Here is a 15,783-nt window from a genome sequence, read left to right on the forward strand (position 1 = left end):
TAATTAACTATAGGACCCTATAAGCAGTGTATCTTAAGAAATTGCTATATAAAAAGAGATGCAACAATATGAACAGTAAAAATTTTGTATAGTCAATAGATCCCTGAAAAGATAACAGTGAACACTTGAAAGTTGCTTTAGTTTTGACTTTTACAAAATTAAATTATATTTAAAAATATTGGTAGTTTTTCACAAATTATAAACTGATATGCTACAAATTCTAGGAATAGAAATATTTTAGCTATGAACAGGTGTATGATTAACAAACAATTTAAGCTATTGTTTTTAAAACAATAATATTAATAATATTAATTTTGAAATTAAAATAAAACAGCCTTGATATTTAGAGGATAGACCCAAACCTATCCTCTTCCTTTACTTAAAACTTCTGGATGTGAGTTCTAACATATGTTTGTTTTATTACTTTTCTAAAAAAAAATGAATATGACATTCTCAACTTCCTTAGAATTTCTATAGCATCAACAAAATAGTATAAATATTGAATGATTATTTAGTATGTACCCTAAATCTTGCCTTAATGTAATGAAGGTTTGTCATCAAAGTAAATCATTTTTATGTACTGAAATATTTGTAATGTGTTTCACCAACTCAAAGAGCAAATGTTTTTAGCAACACAAGAACAAAAACGTTAAACATCTAAAAGCTACAGAATTTAAAACTTGAAACATGTGATATATATGTATGAATGAAAAGGAAATAAATAAATCAACTACTTTTCTCTATTCTCTCCTTAAAAATAAATGAATCTATTTTTTGTTTCATACCTTTTCATTAAAGATTTTGAGGGCTGTTACCAAATGAAACTATGTTTAAATTCTATAATATCTTTAAGACATGAAATCCTGAAATATTTTTAAATCGCCTAAAAACTTTATGAATCATGGTCTTTTTCATTTGTTCTGGATTTATTTTAATGTAATGCAAGCTCTAGGGAAGATATAGCAGAAACTGTTTTGAATTTAGGTGTGGCTCTTTTAAAAAGTATTCTCTTCATGTTCAAGCGGGTCAATCTGGCCATTTTAAGATAAATATATACACAGGTAAGTAGGCACATCTCTTTAAATAGCTGTGACATCTGTTCAAATAACACATTTTCCTTTTTTTATTACTCAAGTCACACTCTCTAATTGTGTGTTACAGATGCTGCAAGGTTTTTAGTAACACTTTTCTGTTAACTTTTTTTGAAAGTATCACTTTATAATGCATTGCTACTCTAAATTCTTAAGGTTTGCTTTTATCTAAAAAATGCATAGTTGCAGGTGTGTCTTCTGTTTACTATTTTATTTTGATGAGAAAAATTTTAATATCAACTATATAAGACTTAAACAGATTATACTACATAATTTTGGAAAAAATTATGTGTATTGTTTTATCATTTTTTTCTTTTTATTGGTGCAGTGTAGTCATACATCTTAATGAAGTAGAAGATGGTATAGGTATACATGCACACATCACTCAACTAGTCCTTACCCAGTTCCCACCCCATTCCTTCCCTCCTCCATCCTTCTCATGTTTGGCTTAATGACTGACTTAGATATGTTTGTAAATGTAACCAAATAAAGGGACTTATCACCTTTAAATATACTACATTGCATGTCTACCATTGTTCATTTTCCTCTTTATTTACCAAGAACTTATCCAAAATATCTTTCAGCCCACAGTTTTTACATGTTGGTAATATTGTATCTCAGAAATTCAAATCTCCATAAATATTTGATAAATGTGAAATTTTAATTGTCTTAGGTCCTTTGAATACATTAGTTAAAAAAACAAACTGTCCAAATCATCCTGTTCCATTTATTCATAACAGTTTCTATAACTTGGGAATTTGGAGTTAGTAACACCATTATGTCATTCCCTGAAGATCAAGTTGATGTTGATGAAATGTGCATACATAGCTGAAAAAGGACAATTCTGGAGAGGGGAGTGGTATGATAGAATAAGATTTAGTGAAAATTACTTCTTGAAGGGAAGGTGAGAGAATGAACCATCTTAGGCACATGGCATGTTTATAGAAAGACAGGTAAGTAGTTGAAGGCAAAAGATATAGATTCAGTTCCAGAGGTAGATGGCTATAAAAAGCAAGCATGGTCAGTTTTTGTAGAAAACTGAGCTGTGACGAACCATGGGATGCCACATCTAATCTGAATAGAAAAGAAGCAGATGAGATGTTTTCTCATTTTTATTTGGCAATAGTGGTATAAAAAATGACAAGGGCTTACCATAGCAGCTCAAAATTGGTCATGGTATTGAATTAATGCCACAAACTTAGGCAAATTTATCTTTCCTTTTCTTTCTTTTTGCTTTTTTCTTTGTTTGTTTCTTTCTTACTTTTTCTTATTCCTTTATTTCTTTTTTATTTCTTTCCTTTCTTCTTTCTCTTTCCTCTTGGTTTTTTCAAAGAGTCTGTTGTTAAACACCATCACACTCCTGGTATTTATATGTTTATCTTACCTAGTCAAAACTTACCAATGAAAGTTTTCATCTATGAATCAATTTGAGAAGAACTGAAATGAAATAAGAATTGTGATTTTCTGTTTTTCCAAACTACTGTTTTCTTTAAACAGTCAAGATAAAAATTCATAAAATAACCACCTTTAGTTACATGTGTAACAAAAGCAAAGTCACATTACCAAGCAATCAAAAATATTTTAAGTCCTATTGATCCTATGTGGTAACAATAGCATGTATGCTTTTAAGCTACTAGAGAGCTTGTTTAGGCTTCCAATCAACATGATCACATTTAGTGAATCTTAATGGTCAATGACCAGTGACCAATTTCTTTTTTTCTTGAAGATATTTATTTTAAGGGGACATAGAGTTAATAGGTTGGAATCAGTACTTGTCTATGTTTTCCATGAAACCTGTCTTACTAGAATCATGATTTAAAAAATTATAGTCAAGTATATTTCAGAAATAAAATGCAAAGGATTTGACTGAGCATTGGAATAGGAACTTAGAATCCCCAGTTTCTGTGTTCACAAAAACAAAGTGAATGCTCTCCTTGGATTAGTTTGTTGATGATCAGCTGTACTTCTCCTGCATATTTTTCTCATTCTGAGGCTCAGGATTAGGGAGACACTCCTATCCAGAACATTCCAGGTTTGTAACAAAAAAATTAGTGACAGTAGAAATATAATGCATCTTAAATTTTGTTAAGAAGCACCATGTGTTCACTTGAGTTTTTGTGGTCAAAACTAAGTTACTGGATTTAGGAATTGATTATAATCTTCTTAAAGGATGTATTTATAATTAGAACTAATTAGAACAATAATACATTCTAAACATTCACCACATTCTAGCTTCCTCTCTAAAATTCACATGTTTTGTTCATTGCTTTGAAGAAATTTGAAGCAAAAAATAAAAGATTCTAAAATCAAATTCTGTTTCTACTAGAAGTATCCTGAAATTCATCAAATGTTGCTACTGCTTCTTAGGAACTTAAAATTTCATTATGAGAATTTTAATTTTAATTTTATTTTTAATCACTTTATTAGTGCATTGCAGTTGTACATAATAGTAAGGTTCAATGTGTTTAAACCATGCATGCACACAGCTCTTTGTGTATTTCCCTCTACATCTCACCCACTTCTTTCCTCCTCCCTCCACATGCGAGTTAGCGATATTGGTAACAAGACCTTAACCCACTGCTGTAGTAGTATTTTAATTGTTTCCTTCTTTAGTCCTTCATTTTCCTGAAAACAAAATAGTTTTGTTCATCATTATGGCTGAGTGCATTTTTAAATACACTTAAATCCAGCTTGTCCAACTATGCATTACTCCTCTGTGATAATTAATTAACACCTATCTTGTTTTGTTTCCATTACAAAATGCCAGAAACCGGGTGATTTATAAAGTATAGAGGTCCATTTAGCTCAAGATTCTGGAAGCTAAGAAAAGTCCAAGATTGTGTGGTCTCATCTGGTGAGGGCCACATGTTATATCAGTACCAGACAGAATAGTAGAAGGGCAAACAGGAATGTGGAGGAGACAGAGTGAAAGGGGAGACTTCCTTCACATCAGCCCAGGCTGAAAGTTACTGTATCGGACCATCTAGAGCTAACCAAGTCCTTCAGGAAAGGTATTACTAATCTCTCTTAACGCTCTAATCACCTCTTCAATTTTCCACCTCTTAACACTGCCATAAGAGTGATCACGTTTCAGTATGTGATTCAGAGGTGATAGACCATATTTACACCAGGACAACATATAAAATGTGATTTTTCTCTAGACCTTTTCTGGTCCCATAGACGTTTCGTAGTCATGCTACTTTAAGCTTTGGTGACTGTTACAACTTCCCACTAGTCTCTCTTTCAAAACTTCTTCCTCTGACTTCCATATTTTTTTTGTCTTACAATTGTAAGTCTTCATCTACCTCATCTTAACTTACTTGATATTAGTATTAATTATTAAGTTAATAATTACTATTAATTATTAACTTAACTTAATATTAGTATTGTTTGTTTATACTCTGCACTATTTCCATCTAACAAATAGCCCATCATCAGTCTATATCACGAGAAATATTGAAAAATTATTTTCTAAATATGCTGATCAGCTCAGTTCTGGTTGAGATTTCACTGAGTCATTTCTAGTAGAAATGGTGCTGCACATGATTCGTTTCCTGTTTTAGATCTGCTGACATCTAATTATTAATTGAACTTTCCTGGATTTTCGGGTAGCAATTTCTTGAAATAACAAAGTCATTTTCTTGCTTTTATGTATCTGATCATCTAAATAAAATCCTTCTCATAAAATGTCTCAAGAGTCTTTCTCTATCCCAATGGATTTGTGCAGATGATTTGCTTCTAGTGCTATCTTAGACCCCATATTCTACTTCCCTCAAAGCACAATGAGAAAAGTTCAACTTAATCATTTACTGCACAGTACTGATTTTGGACCATCATTGTCTCATCTTCCAACATACCTTCAACATCACTACTGCTCCTATATCACTGTCTCATTCTCACCATTCATCCGATATAGCCCCCTATCACTATAATTCCATGCTTACTGTCAGCCTTTCTGACTAAACAAGTATTGCCATGTACTACCATGCTCAGTAAAAATAGTGACCAGGTGGCAAAATTCTCTGGCTGTTGATCCCTTCATTTCTGTCTTTATAGAATTTCAAATATTTTATGCACATTTCATTTCTACTATGTACATACTCTGGATGATGTTATAACCCAATAACTAATCTTCTTCTGCAATGGTAAAATAAAATATCTACACTCATCTAGAATCCTATCCTTCTAGTTTGTACTTCTAGCATGTACTTCTTTTCATCACAAATTTTTCCTAGTCCAGGCATTGTAGCACACACTTGTAATCCTAGTACTTGGGAAGCTAAGACAGAAAGATTGCACAGGTTCAAAGCCAGTCTCAGCTACTTAGTGAGGCTCTCAGCAACTTAGTGAGATCATGTTTCCAAATAAAATATAAAAAATAAAGCTAGAAGTGTAGCCCAGAGGTAGAAAGCTCCCAGTCCATTCCCAGTACCACACATAAAAAATTGTCTCTACATCAGTCTAAGAAATAATTATTTCTAAGTGTTTTCTCAAGCTATGAGGCAATGAAACGCCATAGTTATCCACTCCAATACTACCAAAATATGGTAGTGTTCAGCACTGATATGAAATGGAAGCTTTTCTCTTCTTCTCATAAGCTCTTTTATATCACTTCCTTTCTCCTGTCATTATTTACTGATGCCCAGTAGCTGAAGAAAAGTTCATTATATAGTCTCTCAAACAGACATCTACCAAGCCTTAGCCTCAAAATTCTATACTTTCTTATTCCAGAACCACATAGGCACATTCTAAGAAGTTTTATTTTAATTACATAGAAATATAAACGTATCGACATCTACCACGCCTTAGCCTCAAAATTCTATACTTTCTTACTCCAGAACTACATAGGCACATTCTAAGAAGTTATATTTTAATTACATAGAAATATAATGTATCGCAAGTCTACATTTCAATTCTAAATATACTTTATGCATTTTAAGCTTGTTTTTTTTTTCCTTTTGTAGATAAGTAGCTTAGGGACTTTTTTACATAATTTTGGAAAAGGAAATTTTTTACATAATTTTGGAAAAGGAAATTCTTTGCCCTATAAAAAAAAATTATGTTAGTCTCTAAAGTCTTTTATCTTTCTGGCCTCCCTTGGTTTATCTTCATCAATTATTAGTGCACCAAGACTATGATTACAGATACAAATATTTATGGTAATTATACTAAATTAATGACAATGACTTATGTATATATAACAGCAAAAAATGTGAATAATTAAAATATGCCAGAGTTGTCTTTATATAAAATATTTATTTTACTGTACATGAGACTCAACTATATTTTTACTGCATGAATTTCTCAAGTTAAAGATAAAGTGATTAATCTTTCCACCAAGTATCTTTCCAAATAAAACCTTACAATTTGTCCTAATTTATTTATAATAAAATCACAAACTACTTTTTCCTAAATTACAGCATTATCTTTTCTAAATTGCTCTGAATTCCTTCCAATATAACACAGATTCCCAATCTTGTTATTTATCTCATATCTCTTTCTAATAAATAATATACTACTATATTATTTTTAATTATTTTGGGGTTGAAATCAGAGAACTACTGTAACAAATGAATACCCATGTTCATAGCAGCACAATTCGCAATAGCCCCAATATGAAACCAACCCAGGTCTCCATCAACAGATGAATGGATTGCAAAATTATGGAAAATACATACAATGAAATTCTGCTCAGCAATAAAGAGAAATTCTCTAATGTCCATGATGTACATTGACAAACATATCAAAGTCAATCACTAAGCCAAACATGAGAAGGAGGGAGGGGAAGAGAATGAGGTGGGAATTAGATAAGTAAGGGCTAATTGAGTGGTATGTTCATGTATGCCTCTACCATCTTGTACTCCATTAAGGTTAGGCCAGTGCCGGGGCCAATGGCTGGCATCGGAGCCTGCCGTGAGGCAAGGCCACCACTGGGGCCTCCGAGACTGGGATCAGAGCCAGCTGAGGGGTTAGGCTGGTGTTGGGGCCAGCGAGACCATAATCAGGGCCTCCCATGAGGCAAGGCCACTGCTTGAGCCAGCGAGGTCTGGATCAGTCCACCGGGTAGCCAGGCCACTACTGGGGTCGTCAAGAGTGGGATTGGTACTTGAAATGCAGCATGCACAGAGAAATATCGCAGAAAATAAAAATCAGATGCTTCCCCTAATCAGCAAAAACTAGGAGGAAAGTGGCAACAGGAAGAGGTCGACTATAGAAAGGGCCCTATAGTGAAGCTACTAAGGTGATCAATCAGAGGGTATGGAATAGGGGAGGATGGAGCCTCTTTAAAACGCAGTAGGTACATAAACAAATGTGTCAAAATTAATCACCAAACAAGCATGGGATCGAGGGAGGGGGAGGGAACAGGATGGGGGCTGGATGAGGGCTAATTGGATGATGTGTGTTTGTATATCCTCTCAAGTCTTGTATTCCAATGTGATATATGATTACAATGTACCAATAAAAAAAGATGTAAGACTACAATACACCAATAAAAAAATTGAAAAAGAAAAATACATATAAAATATTATAAAAAAGAACAAAATTATGTAATCACAAGAAGATAGAAAGACCCGGAGAACATTATGGTAAGTGAGATTAGCCAAGCACAGAACGAGAAGGGACATATGTTTTCATGAATATGTTCAAGCTAGGAAGTATTATGGATACCAGAGGGAGTCCAGATAATGGAGGGGAAACCTCAGCGAAGCCAGAAAGGAAAGGTAGAGGAGGAAGAAGGCTGAGGTTTATTAATGGAAAAACTACATTGGAATATGTTCATTTATATGAATATAACATTGTCAACTTGGACACTCAGTATTGGGAGGGAGGGAGAAGGCAAAGAAGTGGGCAACAAGTACTGTGTGAATATACGCCATAGTCAATATAATCCACATTATGATGTGGGACTATAGTGTACCAAATGTATATATCATATTGTAAGGTCCATTAGCTAAGAAAAAACAGAACTAAGGGACATCTTTTATGAGAACTTTATGGTGGTTCCTAATCAAAAAGTGTATTTCCTTTCTGCTATGGTTTAGTTGCATGTTCCACAAAAGTGTATATATAAAGACTTAGTTTCCAGAACGGTAGCATTGGGAGATATTGTGAGCCTTTAAGAAATAAGTCCTAATATAAGGTCCTTAAGTCATTCATTGGGGGGTGTGCATAAAAGAAATTGTGGGGGCTGACCTGTGTGCTTTTGCTCCCTGACTCCTGCCTTGAGGCGAGCACATGTTCTAACCTGTGCTAACCTCACCAGAGACACAGAACACTGTGGCTACTCAGTCTTAAAGTTCAAAGTCCAGAACTGTGAGTCAAAATTGTGCTCTTTACTTCAGAGTCTATGTCAAATATTCCATAATGGTGATGGGAAGCTGACTAATATACTTACTCCACTCTACCCTTTGCCCCACATAGGGGCCATTTTGATATGCCTGGATTCATACTTAATTGTCATCCTGACTGGGACAGGGAATTTTTACTGGCATTTAATGAAGGACAAGAATCTAAACTTTCTAATATTCCAAACACAGCCTTGAAAAATTTAGAACCCCTTTGCACAGTGTGAGACATGATCCCATCTATTTGTATCAGTGGCTGAAGAAGCTAGGTAAATTAAACATGGGTATGACGGGGAAATGGATCCTTATGCTAGTTCTCTGTAACTATCTCTTCCTCACATCATTTTATTACTTGTTTGAAATGTAGAAAAGTTTTACAATATCAAATTCCTTTGGGCTAAATTCAAATGTGTCTGTAAAAACTCACTTAAAACACTAAAAATTCTTCCATTTAGAAAAAAACAAACTACTGATATTTCTTGATCCTAGGGTGTTAAAATGTTATTACAAATAGTTTATAGTTGACAACAAAATTCATACCATTTAGTTCCAATTATGTCTCAGTAATGTTATCAATAGCTGTCAACCAAAACTCTAAATGCTAAAAGATCGGTGGTTAATCATTTTTTAATTTGATGTTGCATTATTTAAAGGGACTCATGATGCTCATGGAAGATAAAGGCACCAAAGATAAGACATCTTATTCCACCAAATGAATGCACATGTCAATGAGTATTTGAACCTGAGACAGATGTCTGGAGACTACAGTAAAGACAAAACAGTCAGTTTCTATGACAACCATGTCAATGAACTGTGCATGAGGATCCACATTGCAAAGATAATGTGAAGTCTGCTTAAAACCAAGATGTCAATGATATTAACTGTAGATTGGTCTCTCTTCAGCTAATTGCTTTATGGCTTGCATTAATCATAGATCTGTCAGTAAATATAATTGCTTAACATGAAGACCATGACTTAATAAAAAATTGAGAACTATTAAAATGTAACAGTAGGTTCTAACAACCTCTAATTGTGATCTCCCAAATGGAGGCATAGAGATAAACCCTGGACATGAGTATAGAGAGAGGTAATATGATCCTTATGGTCTTGGCTCTGAACTCTGGCCTGTTAAGGAAGAGTCATTTATGAATAGTATTCACATTTTTCTCCAACCTATACGTTATTAGTATTAATAAAATGGCATATTTGATAAAAGTTAAAGCTGGAGTTTATATTTAATTAATAGAATAAATCTACATAATGTTGTTCTCTATTAATACTACAACAAGCAGATATTTTGCATATTTTTCCTCTCCATGTAGCAAAGGAGTATTGGGATAAGGCAAGAAATTTTTCTTCAAGGTCTGCCAATTTATAGTCCACCTTAATAGGATTCATTTACTCTGATTATTTCCTCAATATGCAGTTGAATTTCACAGTTTAGAATAAACACACTAGGCCTGACTTGGTTTAACAACTCGTTTAAATTAGTTACTTTAGCAACTTTTGAAGATCAAGGTGTCAAATTTCACTAGGCCCCTATGTGTCTCGAAATTAAAAATATGATTCATCTAGGTATGATGGCACAAGTCTGTAATCCCAGTATTTGGGAGGCTAAGACAGAGATATAGCAGCCTCAGCAATTTAACAAGACCTTCAGCAAATTAAAGAGACCCTTTTCCAAATAAAGATTAAAAAAAAAAAAAATATATATATATATATATATATATATATCTGACAGAAGTCCCCTGGATTTAATCCACAGGATTATATATATATATATATATATATATATATATATATATATATATACACACACACATACAGATATGATTCATTGAGCTCCTGACCAGAGGTTGGGAAAAAAGATAAAGTGCTATCATGTGCAACAAATAAACTGTATTTAAGCATGCAATTTATCACCTACCTGCAATGGAAATAGCATTATACAGGTACAGGTCTTTCTGAAATTTGTTTTATTCAGAAGGAACTACTGTGTAGAGCTCTTCACTTTTGTAATTATAACAACCCAGTAGAGATAAAAGCACAGTATTTCTTTTCACTGATGTTAAAAAACACATATGAAAACTTTCTGTAAAAGTCTCCAAAAGGTAACACAGCAAAGCACAAAAATAAATAAAAAATCCAGAACACTGAGTCTGAAAACTTCTTAGCAGTGTGTGTTATTTGGCTATAAAACCAGGCTTGCATCTCTCCAAAGTGCCTTTCTCTGACTTATCTCTTAAATTAGAAGCAGAATGTATTTCTTCCTTCTGACATTGTGATGACTTGTTACATTAAGAGACCTTTCCTTTAGCTTTCATTTTTCTATTCTTCTATACAGAATTATACTTGCTTCTAAGACTTTTGCTGCTACTTGTTATGAGGAAATAGGCTAATAAGAGTAATAAACATCAAGAAAGTTACAACATGTAGGAATGTTCCCAAAGTCTTACAGAAATGATCCCCAGTGCAGTTTCTGATTCTTTTGCTGCTCTGGCCAGATGAAATCTCTTCGATTTTCATGCTCCACTTTTCTTCTTAGCTTGGTAGGAATAGATGTTTCCCTCTCCACCATCCCAGTACGTCTTATCATGTCTTGAGTTAACACAGATACTGAGGATGTATTCAAAATACATTGATTCCCCCATTGCCTCAGTTGTTCAATTTTCTTTATGAGTATTTTAAGATGAAAATTCACTCATTTCTCTGTTCCTGTAACTTCCATAACTACTATGGTTAAATATTATATCTGTACAGTACAATTCAAAATTATATGCTAGAAAGGTTTCCTACTGAAATGCTATTATCTTTAATACCAGATATCACTTTTCTTTTTTATTCTTTTCTTTTTTGTTTTTTTGTGGTGGTACTGGGGGTGAAACCCAGAGGCTTTCTACCTCCGCGCTATACTCCCAGGCCTATTTTATATATTTTTTTAAATTTGGAAACAGGGTCTCACTAAGTTGCTGAGAGCCTCACTAAGTAGCTGTGGCTGACTTCGAACTTGCGCAATCCTCCTGTCTCAGCCTCCCAAGCACAGGGATAACAAGCGTGCACCACCACGCCCAATATCACTTTTCTATTATACTGTGCATGTTAATTGACTTACCACCTGTTAAAAATTGACATTTATTTATCTATTATCAGAAAATGATTTAGGGAATGAGTGCAATAGAACAGCTTGGGAACCTGAAACATCTAAAAGGAAAAGCAAAACACAATTTGGAGTTGGATCCAATAACATTTCAATAGTCATTTAGTTAGTCTGACAAAGTCTGTTATTGAAAACAGTAAAGTTTTAACATTTGGGTAATCTGGGTATAAATAAATCTTTTACATTGCTATAGCAACTTATCTTTAAGTCTGGAAATATGTCACAATCGAAATTAGAAAGACCTAGTTATTACACAATTTTTCAAAATACGTATTCAGACAGGAAAACTGAAAAGGGTCTTGCTTCCAAGAACAAGGAAGAAATGAAAGATTTTTACCAATAAATCTTTTTGTTGTTAGTGATGGAAAGATAGTTCAAATTTATTTTCAGAAACAACAAAAATGGGATTTGTGGGGAATATTTGAATATACCAAGGAATCAGCCTATAGGCTACAGAAACTAGAGAAATAATCTCAGTACCTGAAACCTGAAGAATTCTTTTTAAACACCCACATTGGTTTATATCTCAGTATCAATCTCTTACATGAAATGATGCTCTACTTTCATTATAATGTGTGCATCTCGGGGATGGACCTGATTTAATGGGCATGAGTCACTCATAGGATGAATTACTATAGATAGGAGGGTACAATATTTGATTGACCCTTCGTCATGCATCTAAGCCTGGCTGTGAAGTACTGGAGTTGTCAGTATTATGATTGGTAGCTGCACAGTCCTGTAGCTGCAGTGGGTGAAAGACCAGTTCACCAAAGGTAAGAGGCGAAATAAACATTGTTCCATTGTGTTACAACCAGTGCAATGGTTGGAGTGGGCAATCACTCTAACCCCACATCAAGGGTGGGTACTGATGTTTCCAAACTGATACCTTGTATTAGCATGACAAGAATATCTAGTCAGGAAGCACCATTCATAAAATCAGGTCTAATATGGTACAATAAAAAATCTGCTGCTGCGTCTTCAAGAATGCTGGCTATTTATGGTTAGACATAGGATATCCCCTGAGGAGCTCATGTATTAATGTTCAAAGTTCATATAATTAGCCATGAGAGTTGCAATGGATTTATAGTTGTTAACCAAGGCATGTAGAGTGTGGCTGGAGAAGGCAGGTCCTTGGGGCTGTGGTCTTAGTGGGCCTGTGCTTTGGTCTTTGAATATCTTTGCTTGTGCTTTCTCTCTCTGTCTCTCTGTCTCTCTCTGTCTCTCTCTCTGTCTCTCTCGCACTTTCTCTCTCTCTCTCTCTCTCTCGCTTTCTTTCCCTCTTCTCTCTTTTCTTCTTCTTCTTCTTCTTCTTCTTCTTCTTCTTCTTCTTCTTCTTCTTCTTCTTCTCTCTCTCTCTCTCTCTCTCTCTCTCTCTCTCTCTCTCTCTCTCTCTCTCTCTCTCTCCCTCCCTCCCTCCCTCCCTCCCTCCCCCCCCCTCTCTCTCTCATTTCCCTTCCATGATATGAGAACTCTCTAGTTTCCCTTCCATGATATGAGAAGTAAGCCTTGCTCTTTCTCTTTCTCTGCTTCCTGCCACCATTCCCTGAGCTCTGCAAACACAGCCTGACATAGATTGAACCACTGAAATATCCAAAATAAGCAAATAAATTTCTCTACCTTTATGGTTTTATGGTCAAGAAATCATACTTGAAGCCAATTATATGACTGGCATTTTTTATAAAAATAAACAATACAGTTATTTCTGTTCCTATCCACTTGGACTTCATTTTCTGCTGCATGTTTCAAAAATATTTTAATAAATTATATAAAAGTAAAATTATACTTTTGTTCTTAAACAATAGAAAAGGGAAAATAGCATACCACCAACCTATAGTCACAAACAAATGCACACGCATACACACACACAAGCACACACACTCACAGTGAGTTTTATTACCATGAGAAGAAAACTAGATCAAATCAAAATAAAAACTAAGCTTATCTTTCTAAGTTGCAGAGGGCCTCATTAAGTAGCTGAGGCTGGCCGCAAACCATGATCCTCCTGTCTCAGCCTCCCAAATGCTGGGATTACAAGCATGAACCACCACACCCAGCCCCCATGAGGGGGCATTTTTAATGAGAAAAAATCAGAATTACTTTGAAAGCAACCAAATATGTGATAATATCAACCTTTCCACATGAAAATTAAGTCATTATTATATTTCTGTCCTTATATGATCCAAGGAACATTGTGAAGAAAACTATTGTTAACCTATACACATCTACCAATTGTCCAAAATTAAAGTACAGTGTTCATAAGTATGTTGATTGATAAAGTTCAAAGTGTATCTTCCTTTTCCTCCTTTCACTACCATCCCAAAATGAGAAACAAATAAACTTAAGGTCTGAATGCTATGATGGTTAATTTTATGTGTCAACTTGAGTGGGTCAAGGAATACCCACATAGCTGGTAAAACATTATTTCTTGGAGTCAGTGAGGAAATTTCTAGGGAGTTAACATCTGAAGCAATCGACTGAGAAAGAAAATATCAGCACCACCACCATGAAGGTGAGCATAGTTCAATCTTTTGAGGCCCTCATAGAACCACAGGCTAAAGGACATATTGGCTTCCTCTGCTTGAGCTGGATCATGTATCTTCTCCTTCTCTTGGACCCTGGCACCTGATACTTAGGACTTCAGACTCAGACTAGAATTTAAGACTATCATTTCCTCTTATCTACAGGACTAAGTTGGACTGGAACCCTGTGCTTCTGGATATTTGACAGCAGATTATGAGACTTCTCAGCTTTTGTAATCATGTGAGCTAATTCCTCATAATACATCCTTTGATCATTTATTGTTTACAATAAATTAAATTAAGGGTTGACATTTTTAGTAATACATGGCTGATATACTACATCTTGCTTGTTGGTTGCTTAGTATTCCTATTTTTCCATTTTCATCTGCAACTGGTGTTAATTATACTTCCCATCTCCCATAAGTGCTATGATAATTACTGTTGGTAAAACACTTAGGTTTCCATGGATGAGGGAGATGGTGTAAGGGCAATGTATTATCATCGTAATTATCGTTGCCCTGGGCATCTGCTCATTAATGATTGCATTTGAGTAAAAACCCATGAAAGGTTTAATTGATATGAGACAGAAATTGGTCAACCTTATCCATATTCACTGCCAAGTTTTAATCCAGAGAGAACTTTTCTCTAATTAGATAATCTCAAATGTCATCACAAAGAGTAATACAAGAGTTTTAAAGTGTTTTAACAATTCTGTATTTATTTTTAGCAAACATTTTTTGAATATTTTGCATGTTCCAGACACTATCCCTAGTTCTGGGCACACTATGATAATTTAAAAAATGCTTTTGTGAAGCTTACATTCTAAAGCTTAAAATATGTGCTTGAGTTACTGTGTTTTCTCTTCTGATCCAAACTCTGACTTTAAGTTCTTCATTCAACATTTATTTCTAATATCACCTCTTGTGACATATCCAAATCATTTTTAATTGTTGTCTCTCCCTGGTATAACAGGAACTAAATATTTTTTCAAACAATAATTTTTTGTCAATTATATAAAACTTATTTTTGCTTGTGACTTTTTTCTTAGAAACACTGGATCTTTTCAATTGTCTAGGACATTTAGCATAGTACTCTACACACAGCATGCCCAGAAATAATTCCTTAATTAATTAAACATGTAACATATATCACTAATATTTTATAAATCAATAAAAGTTTATAAATTATTTACTAATGCAATCTTCATGTTACTTGGCCAAGCAATACCAAGAGGAGAAGGAGGAGAAGAAAACCAGGTATAGTGGTACGAACTTGTAATCCCAGCATTTGGGAGGCTAAAACAGGAGGACCACAGTTAGCAAAGAGCCTCAACTACTTAGGCCCTTTGCAACTCAGTGAGACACGATTCAAAATAAAAAATAAAAAAATAGGGCAGATAGTGTTGCCAGAAGATAGAACACCTTTGGGTTTCCTCCCCAGTATCGCAAAAAAGAAAAAAATAATAAAAAAAGGAGGAGGAGGAGGAGATGGAGGAGGAGGAGGAAGAATTACATACACATTCAGAGTCATTTTTCTCTCCACCTCTTCTTCTTCTTCTTCTTCTTCTTCTTCTTCTTCTTCTTCTTCTTCTTCTTCCTCTCTCTCTCTCTCTCTCTCTCTCTCTCTCTCTCTCTCTCTCTCTCTCTCATCTGCTATCTCTGCCTCTCCAC

This window comes from Muscardinus avellanarius (assembly GCF_963383645.1).
Source record: "Muscardinus avellanarius genome assembly, chromosome: 6".
Classification (NCBI taxonomy): Eukaryota; Metazoa; Chordata; class Mammalia; order Rodentia; family Gliridae; genus Muscardinus; species Muscardinus avellanarius.